This window comes from Condylura cristata, unplaced genomic scaffold, assembly GCF_000260355.1.
Source record: "Condylura cristata isolate star-nosed mole 26May11 unplaced genomic scaffold, ConCri1.0 scaffold00011, whole genome shotgun sequence".
NCBI classification, from domain to species: Eukaryota; Metazoa; Chordata; class Mammalia; order Eulipotyphla; family Talpidae; genus Condylura; species Condylura cristata.
The window spans coordinates 6092021-6101545 of NW_004567112.1; the positions used below are offsets into that span (position 1 = coordinate 6092021).

The 9525-nt window shown below is 48.3% G+C and overlaps 1 pseudogene; it reads right to left on the reverse strand.

Annotated features, from left to right (window-relative positions):
* Positions 1–407: 407 nt before the first annotated feature.
* Positions 408–809, reverse strand: LOC101630131 (annotated as a pseudogene).
* Positions 810–9525: the final 8716 nt, after the last annotated feature.

The following is a 9525-nucleotide window of genomic DNA, read 5'->3' on the forward strand; positions in this document are numbered from 1 at the left end:
AGAATGGGGAACAGAACAGGCAGATCGACCAAAATCCATTGCTGAGAGGGAGCAGCCGGCAAGACAGGAGAGGTCTGCTGGGCCATGTGGGTCACCTCAGGGGCCGGGGATCGAACTGACACTGAAGTGGCTGCAGCCATCTTGCAGTGCTGCGTCCTAACCCATTGCACCACCACGGAGGGACGGCATTCTTTTTTTTTTTAAATTAAAAATTCCTTTTTTTTTTTTATGAGCCCAACTAACTTTATTTTGGCCTCAAGTCTGGTCTCCCAAAGGGTTCACAGTCAGTCACTTCCATCTTCCCATCAGACTACTTCCGTGGGACAAGTTGGCACCCAACTCTTGACTTCTAGTACCACCCTCTTGTCAACTGGATTCCAGTCCATCCAATGGCCTCAGCCGAGAGCTCAGAGCATAGCCACCAGCTTGAAGATGCCCTCAGGCTTGGCAGGAACCACGTGGACAAAGGTCTTGTAGAGCACAGCGCCCTTGGGCAGTCTGGTAACCTGGTCCACAGCCTCCACATTGCTGGGACTGGGCACGTGGACCTCCTTCGTGTAGCGCACTGCCCCCTCCAAGGCAGACAGGCACTTCCTCTTCCCCAGCCCGACACGGGCGCCTGGGTGCCAGCGGAAGTGGCGCAGAGTAGCCTGAATGTTGAGCCAGCACGAACACATCCATTTTCTTGATGCCGTAGCGTTTGCCTCGTGACTTCCCACCAAGGTGTTTGGCCCGCCTCCTGTCTTCTTGGATGCGAATCTGACAGCCAGAGCTGCGACCTGAGGGGGTTTAGCAGGGCAGCTGTGCATGCCCTCGGCGCCAGGACCGCCGACGCCACAGCTGAAAAATATTAACAATTTTGAAAAGACCGGAGCAACAATGGCCACTCCTCCTGCTGCCTAGAGACCTCCATTTTCTGCACTGTATGTTCCCTCCCGATGTTGAAGTCATAGCTTAAATTTGATTTTATATCCTGCCTTTTCACCATTTTCACTTGTCATTGAAAACCCTTCCCAAACGTTTTTGCAGTAACATGGGGCGCATCATTCAGTCGCAGTGAGATGCACCGTAATTTACTGTCATTCCTCTAATGGCTAGTGAAATTGTTAGCAATTTTTCGTGATTATCAGTAGAGAACATGTCCTGAGTTTTGACCTAATTTTGGATTATTTCCTCAGGTTTGATTCCTAGAAATGAAATGACGGGTTTGCATGGGCTAATGTTTTCAAGTGTCTTGATAGACAATGTCGACTGCTTTCCTGAAAGCTGATTCAGCTCATTCTCTCCAGATTAAAAAATCCTGTTGGGCTTTATTTTTGTGCCAGGGGTGGCCAGTGGAGTCTCCCGTGTCCTCTTAACTAACAGGCACACCACTGACGTCCTCGCGCTGTTGAGAAGATGGGGACCATGGTACCTGCAGACTGGGTGCCCCCCCGGACCTCACTTATGTTCTAGAGAGACCTTTGGCCACAGCTTTGTGCCTTTGGGTGATACGGACTGTTTCATCAGCAGCGACTTTGCACCTGCTTAGTATTTAACTGCCTCTGTCGTTGGCTTGTTCTTTCAGGCTCTGAGGACCAGAGGACTAAAAACTACCACCTCAGCCTACCCCCCCCCCCCAATCCATCCTGAAGAGTCGGTTTTCTGAACCTTAGTGACGTCCACGCCAACCTGGCACACGCACCCTGTCCGTCACAGTGGCAGCTGGTGTCAGGTAAACCAGGAAGCTTTGCCTTTCCCAAGCCTGATGCTATCTCTCCGCTTTCCTTTAATACGCAGAGGCCATTGTATTTTAGAACAACTTAGATGATAGCACATCGCCAAGGCAGTAAAGGTCTCACATGAGCCAGCTCCAGTTTCTCATGTTGTTAACGCCTCATGTTAGTCACCATTAATAGGCAAATGTCGATGCATTATTATTAATGACTAAAAGCTCACACTTAATTCAGACTTCCCTAATAAAAATGCCCCCTTTGCGTTCCAGGATCCAGTGGCAGGACCTCACCTGTGTCAGCTGTCACGTCTCCTCAGACTCTTCTCAACTGGGACACACTTTCCTGGTTTTCGACGGGTTTTGAGAAGCACTGAGCAGGTATTGGGTAGAATGTCCCTCCTTGGAGATTTGTCGCTTTTTAACCCCTTGGCTTTTAGGAGGAAGATCACAGAGTTAAACCACCATTCTCTTTATCTCCATTCATCTCATTGACATGATTTATCACCTTTGAAGCAAACCCCAACATCAGGCGGGAAGTATTTGCTAGGCTTCTCCCCTTCTCCCTACTGTGTTTGTTGCTTTAAAAAAAATATTTTCGCATAAAAGAACTGGGCTGTAGGCTAGAGGTACAGGGGGTGAGAGGATTCACCAGAGACACAGTGGGGAGCGGCACAGGCTGACTGACTGAAGTACACTGTAAAGGGAGCAGCGGGCGGGACAGGATGTGATCACAAAAGGGCACTCTGTGTTCGGTCTTAAAACAGATGCAAATCTACACTTATCTCAAAAAATTTAATTAATAAACAAAGCTACATGAAGTCTTTGACCTTTCCAAACAGATTCAGGAAATAAAAATCTTCATTTGCTCTTGTCTCGGTGCAAATAATAGACGGAAGCAGGAAGGAGAAAGGTATGGCCAAGGTATGGCCGTCCTTCACCCCAGTGCATGACGAAGGGACTTGGCCATTTCTGCACGGCTTCAAACACAGGGTAGATTTTAATGAATGTGGAGCAGGAGAGGGGCTCGGACTCAGGTCTTGCAGTGATTATGCTGAGACTTAACCCTTAGGCCACCAGGGAGGCCCTCCTGTGGCAAGATTCTTAACAAAAAGCCCGGACTGACATGGCTGAAGTAGCTCCTTATGGCCTAAAAAGGTAGGCCTCTTATCTGAGTAAGGGATCCAGTTGGAAAAAGTTGGATTTTCCTTAACACAAGACCATTGTCTTGAGTCAACCTGCTTGCTGCAATGTTGGGTAAAGGCTTCAGTGAAGGAATATTCGCGGGAAAGTGTTAAGGGGCTCTGTGCCTTGCAGGAAATTTTAAGAATCATGTCAGCTGTTCTTATCTGCTCCAAATTGATTAAAATCTACCCTGTGTTTGAAGCCGTGCAGAAATGGCCAAGTCCCTTCGTCATGCACTGGGGTGAAGGACGGCCATACCTTGGCCATACCTTTCTCCTTCCTGGCTTCCTTCTATTATTTGCACCGAGACAAGAGCAAATGAAGATTTTTATTTCCTGAATCTGTTTGGAAAGGTCAAAGACTTCATGTAGCTTTGTTTATTAATTAAATTTTTTGAGATAAGTGTAGATTTGCATCAGTTTTAAGACCGAACACAGAGTGTTCCCCTATACTCTTGGTGGAATTTCCCCCGATGGTAGGTAGCATCTGCAAAATTGTACTGCGGAGCCACAGAATGTTGACATCGACCCATCACCACGACCACCTCTCATTGTGCCCTTTTGTGATCACATCCACTTCCTTCCAACCTGCACCCCTTCACCCCCGCCAGCCATACACGTTCTTTCTTAGGATGGTGCCTTTGTGGTTTAGGACTATTGTATACATAGAAATGCGACCTTTTTGCGATTGAGATTTTTTCCTCACTCAGAATAATTCCTTGAAGATTTATTCATGGGTTTTTATGTTAATAGCTTGTTCCTTTTTTATTACTGAGTAGTATTCCCCAGGGACTCCTGTTAGAGGACATCTGGTTGCTTCCATGTGTTGACTGTTGTTAAAAAGGCTCCTTATAAGCATCATTACAGGCTGAGATGTGTAGGTTATCAATCTTTTATCTCTTGAAAGACACGGGGCAACTTCTTGCCTGGTCTCCATGGTTTCTGATGAGAAATCTACTATAAATGTAGTGAACTTTTTCCCCCCTAAAGGTACAGTGTTCTTTTTTTGGGGGGTGGGTGCTTTCAGGACTATTCCTTTGTATTTAGTTTTTAGAAGTTTTAATTACGAAGTGTCTTTCTTTGAGTTTATGCAATTGGGACTTACCCAGTTTCTCAGACGGGTAGGTTTTTCCTCTTTCGAGTCTTCAGCCATTATTTCTTTGAGACCATTCAGCTCCCTTTTCTCCTGCTCTCCCCTCTCCCTTCTCTGGAACTCTGATGATATGAATGTTAGAATTTTAGGTCTTGTACTGTAGTACCACAAGTCCCTATGGTTCTCTTTCACCTCTTTAAAGTCTATTTTCTTTCTATTGTTCAGGCTGGGTAATTTCTATTACTCAGAACAATATTGAGCCAACATTGTATTGAACAATACATTATTAATATTGTTCTATTCAGTTCACTACTTCTCTGGCTCTTTTGCTTGGCTATTGAGTTCATCCACTGAGCTTTGACTTGAGGTGTATTTTTCAGTTCCAAAATTTCTGTCTCTTATTTCTATTTCTTTGCTGAGCCTTTCTAATGTTTCATTTGCTGCAGGCGCATTTTAAGTTGCTTCATGTAACATCTCTGTCATGGCTGGCTTTAAATCTTTGCCACATTATGCTAACATTCGTATCTTGTTGATGTTGGCACTGGTTGATTAAACTTTTTCCTTTAGTTGAACTCTTTCTGGTTCATGGTATGAGGAGTGATTTTTGATTAAAATCTGGACATATGAGACTTAGTATCTTAGTGAAGTCTTCTGTTTGAGCTGGATTTCTCTGACACCAGTTTGGTAGAGGAGTCAACTAGCATTACCTTGTTACTGTCAGGTGGAGGTGTAAGTCTAGGTTCTACTTGGCAATTATTGACATCTCAGGTGTTCTGACTTCCCCTGGGATCTTTGCTGCAAGTGTGGGGTGGGGACATATTCCACTCTGGGGGTGCTGGAAGTCCTGGCTCCCTGGGCTTTTCTGATACGATCTGGATAGGGGTGTTGGAACACCTGTGCCAGCCTGGAGAGCAGGGACGTTCATGCTGCCCACTTGACTTTGCTGGCATGGCCCAGTTTTCACTGTGGTGTTTGCCTGCAATAGGATGGTTATTGGCCAAAGGCACCTGTCTTGCTAGACTGGTTCCCTCCTGACCCTTTGAGCAGAGCGAGCAAACTTTAAAATTTTTCCTCTGCAAACGTGTAGGTTGGCATTTTCACTCTTATTCTCTTCTACACCGACAAATGTGTGGGATACAGGAAGTCAAAAGAAAGTCCAGGGAACTCACAAGTCATTTCAGGGAGGTCCCTAGCCAGTCTGCTTTCTCTTCACCTTCACTCCTCTCCTTTGTGTTATAGGTAAAATGTTTGGGGCTTTTAGCTTGACAGAGTGGAAGAACAGGGGAAAGGATACGTATTCCATCTTCCTAGAAGTGGAGATCTCTCCTGGACTCGTGGGGATTTGTTTTATACTTTGGATCTTTGATCCGACTGTTTCTTATTTTGCTCAAAAAATTACAGCTGACGTCACGATCCATCTGCACAGCTTCAAGGGCCAGGGAAGGGAGGAGCTCATAGAAAGACCAGACTTCATTTTGGTGTAGAAAAAGCAACATGACTTTCTCCACTGGCCTTTCAAGCCCTTCTCATGTGACAGTTTGAGGCAAGAACGGACTCGAAACCATTTCTGTGGCAACCCCCCATCACTCTCCTACACAAATCAGAGCAGGCAAAGACCCCAGCTTCTAGCCTCCTTTCCTGCGCTCCTTGATCTTGTCCATTGGACTGTGACGATTCTTCCTCCCACCTTAGCTGGCGAGGAAATGGGATACAGCCAGGTGCTTGCTTTGACTTGGGTGGCAGCAAGTAAACATGAAAAATGTGCCAGGCAACACAAGAGGACAGTGATCAGAAAGCCTTTTTCTTTCCACCTAAATCGCGATGTTCTGGGCATCGGCTAGAGATTCCCAAGTTATTTATAACTGTCCACCCCTGTTAGGGGATATATGTTTTATCTATAAATAGGTAATCTTTCCTAATCAGATGATAGATGTGTGCGTCCCGAATGGAAGCCCCATAGTCAGCCACCTCATTACAGAAGTTCAGGTGTATAATGGAAATTTTACCAGCCTGACTCTGGATCAGATGCTTCCAGATACCACGTGCTGGATGTAGGCATCTTTGACTCTTTTTTTTTTTGTGGATGACCCTTGGTTCGCAGAGGCAGCTCTCGCAAGCCGGCTCTGGTGTGAAGCTTCCTCTGCCCGGCCGCTGATGACCGTGTGTCTGGGCTGCGTCCTCCGGAGCGTGTGTCATTTGCCGCCCGCACCTGGTCCTTGCCGCTGGTCCTTGCTGGATCCCAGTGGTGCAGCTTCATCCCAGACCTAGTCGGAATGTCACTTCCTCCTCACACAAGGGAAATCACAGTGTCGGAGCTGGCAGGAACTCTGCTATTTCGAAACATTTGGAAAAGAAATACACTTATGGGGCCCTCCCTGGCAGTACAGCAGGTTGGAGCGCAGCACCATGAAGCTCTCCGCAGCCGCTTCACTGCGAGTTCGATCCCTGGCCAGGGAGGTGACCCACAGGGTGCAGCACCAGACCTCTCCTGACCTGCCCGCTGCTCCCCTCAGCAGTGGACTTCATCCATCTGCCTGTTCTGCTCCCCGCTCTGTCTGATGAATCCTCTCACTACCCCTCCACCTATGGCCTGTACCCCAGTTCTGTAGGAATAAATAAATACATCTTTAAAAAAACACACATATGCCCACCGCTAGCTGCTGAGGCCCAGGTTAAATTTCTCTCAGATCCACCACCTGTGGTGGAGCCAGATTTGAACCCAGGTGACCTGAGTCTCCAGTCCTGGTTTTAATCAGCTCTACCTGGAGGCAGGCCTCGCCCCCACGGTCGTCTCCTTCTGTACCTTTGGTCCTGCAGCCTGGCTGGCTTAGACCCACCTGGGGAGATTTTTGCAGACATGGAAACCTGGACTCCCCCATCTCCTGGCTTAACAGGTCTGGGGTGAGGTCAGCACTTTGATGGACTATTTACTTATTTTTGTTCTTTCTATCAGATCAGATGTTTTCATTTTAATTTTTTTTATTCATCTTTAAAATGAAGTATTATTTTACACCCTTGTTTGATGGACTTTTTAATATCTCCAGGTGGCTTGCATGGGTGGGTGTTCACAATGGGGAAACCCTGTTCAAGTTCACAAGGACCAACTCTCACTTTCTAGAAACAGAAAGATGGGGGACGATCGAGGTAGCACCAGGACCCGGAGGTGCTGCGCAGTTTTCTACACAGAGGGGTCTCTGGTGGAATAAAGCCCTTGCTGTTTACTTGTTTATTTGTCCATTCGTTCAGTCACTCATTCATGTTTAGCTTGTATTTATAATTTTTTTAGCTGGTTAAGAACAGTGAAAGAGGGAGAAGTTTCACATGGATTTCACATTTCAGAACTCACTAAAAATGTCATCATGCCTGGCAAGGCTTGGCCGGAGCTGAGCCGCTGTGTGGCACCACTCTCCTCTCCTGTGGATGTGTCCTCACGGCCTCCTGATTCCCAGCGCTGCTCCCCGGAACCCTTGGGTTGCCGTCACTCTCAGCCTCCACATTTCTCCTGTCCCGTCCTTTCCCACAGGGACGTGAGCTGTTCTAGATGGCAAACACCGGCAGGTCTTCAACTGTGAACACTTTTTCCCCGAGGGACACTGGCAGTGTCTGGTCACCTGTTCGATTGTCACAGGTGGGAGCAGGAGTCGGCAGGGCTGCTGCTTCTCACGCTAGAGGTCAGAGATGCTCCTGGACACCCCACATTGCACAGGGCAGCCCCCATAACTAGAGCGACCCACCCCTAAGGCTGCCATTGAGAATCAACCCTGTAAGAATTTCTGCATCTGAGCCCTCTCTGCTGATGCAACAGGTTGGGACTCAGCCCTGCAAGCTGGTCGCAGCCGCTTCGGTGTGAGTTCAACCCCCCACCTGGGAGGTGACCACAGGGCGCGGCAGACCTCTCCTGACCCGCCCGCTGCTCCCCTCAGCAGTGTACTTCGTCAGTCGGCCTGTTCTGCTCCTCACTCTGTCTCTGGGGAATCCTCTCACTGCCTGCACCTCTGGTCTGTACCCCATTCCTGTATGCATAAATAAATAAATATTAAAAAAAGAATTTCTGCATCTGTGTTCACGGCGGGTGGGGGGCAGGGAGGGTACCGGTTTGGGGTTCACTTTTTCGCATTTTCTTTGGTGTCAGGGAAAGGGGACCTCGGAGTGTCTGTGCGTCGTGCTTATCTCTGAATCCCCCCAGACTTTGGGGCCTCTCTGGTGGCACATAATAGCTGGTCAACTAAATGTCAGCTGGCAGCCTGGCCGATCTCACCCCGTGTACACCTGCCTCCTTGCTCCCTCTGGGTTTCAGCTTAGCGCATCAGCCCCATGTGGCCTTGTGATAGACGAGTGAGTCAATAAAGGCTGCCGTATGTGAAGCGAGTGATCTTATGAATGAAATCCAGAACAGACACGCAGTTACTTTACTGAAGAAAGAGGCTAATTAAACACAAGATCACATACGCGCATTTGCTGGGAGAACCCAAGGCGCTTGGCAGCAGAGGACTCATTGGTCATCCTGAGAAGCGTGATGGGGAGGAAGTCTTAATCAGGCTTTTAATGATCAAAGGTGTCCTTAAAATCAATCTTTTCATTAACCCTGTGAAGAACTATACTGACCTAATGGGACATTGCCGGCCGCATAAATTAATTATCAATTGCTGCAAAAGAACCGCTGGTAACCGGCTCCATGCTCTTGCAAGAAGGAGCCACGGGGAATTCCGTCAACACAGAGGGAGCTGCTGGTAATTAACCCCAGGGGCTGGTGTGCTGAACTGAGGCTCCCCATGGCCCTTTTGGGGACCACTTGGAAAGGAAGACCATGAGTGTGCCGGACTTGCGCTGGCCACCCTGGGTCTGGCCCTGCAGCTCTGCCCAGCTCGATGGGGTGACCAGCTACTTGAGTTTGCAGGGATTGTTCCAGTTTTAGTGCTGAAATTCTGAGTCCTGGGAAATCCCTCTAGAGATTGTGGAAAGCCCTGATTTTCATGCCAGTAGAAGGTTGTAGGAAAAGTATAAAACCCTCCCTGCAGCCCAAATGTAGGGCTGCAGGCGCCATGTTCTCATGCTGCAGCACATTTGCAGAAGGTCATTTGCTGTCTGGAGTGGCTGTGGCTGGCTTGACCTTGACCATGGATGTCAGCACCCCACGGGGGGCATTTTGCAGCAGTTCTGGCACTGGATCTAGTCCGGCCTGCAGTGAATGGCCAGTGTGGTCTGGTGTGCGGCTGCCTGGCTTCCCCACGTGAGTGAGCACTGGCTGTGTGGGAGTGCTCAGAACCTCGCCAGGACCTGCCCGCCCCTCTAATCAGCAGGGATAATGGAGCACCCCTGGGAGATTTGTAATGCGGAACAAATGAGGCAATGCACGGACTACCTGCAGGAGGGCTCGGTTCTGAGTAAGTGATCTCTGCGTGACCGGCCATTAATAGAATAATTGTTTTTCATGACGGTTGTTACTGCTGTTATTATCACTATTGTTGCGCAAACAGCTGAGTAGGTGTGATTAGCCGGACTGGAACGTGTGGGAGCGCATGGGGGGACTTTTGTAT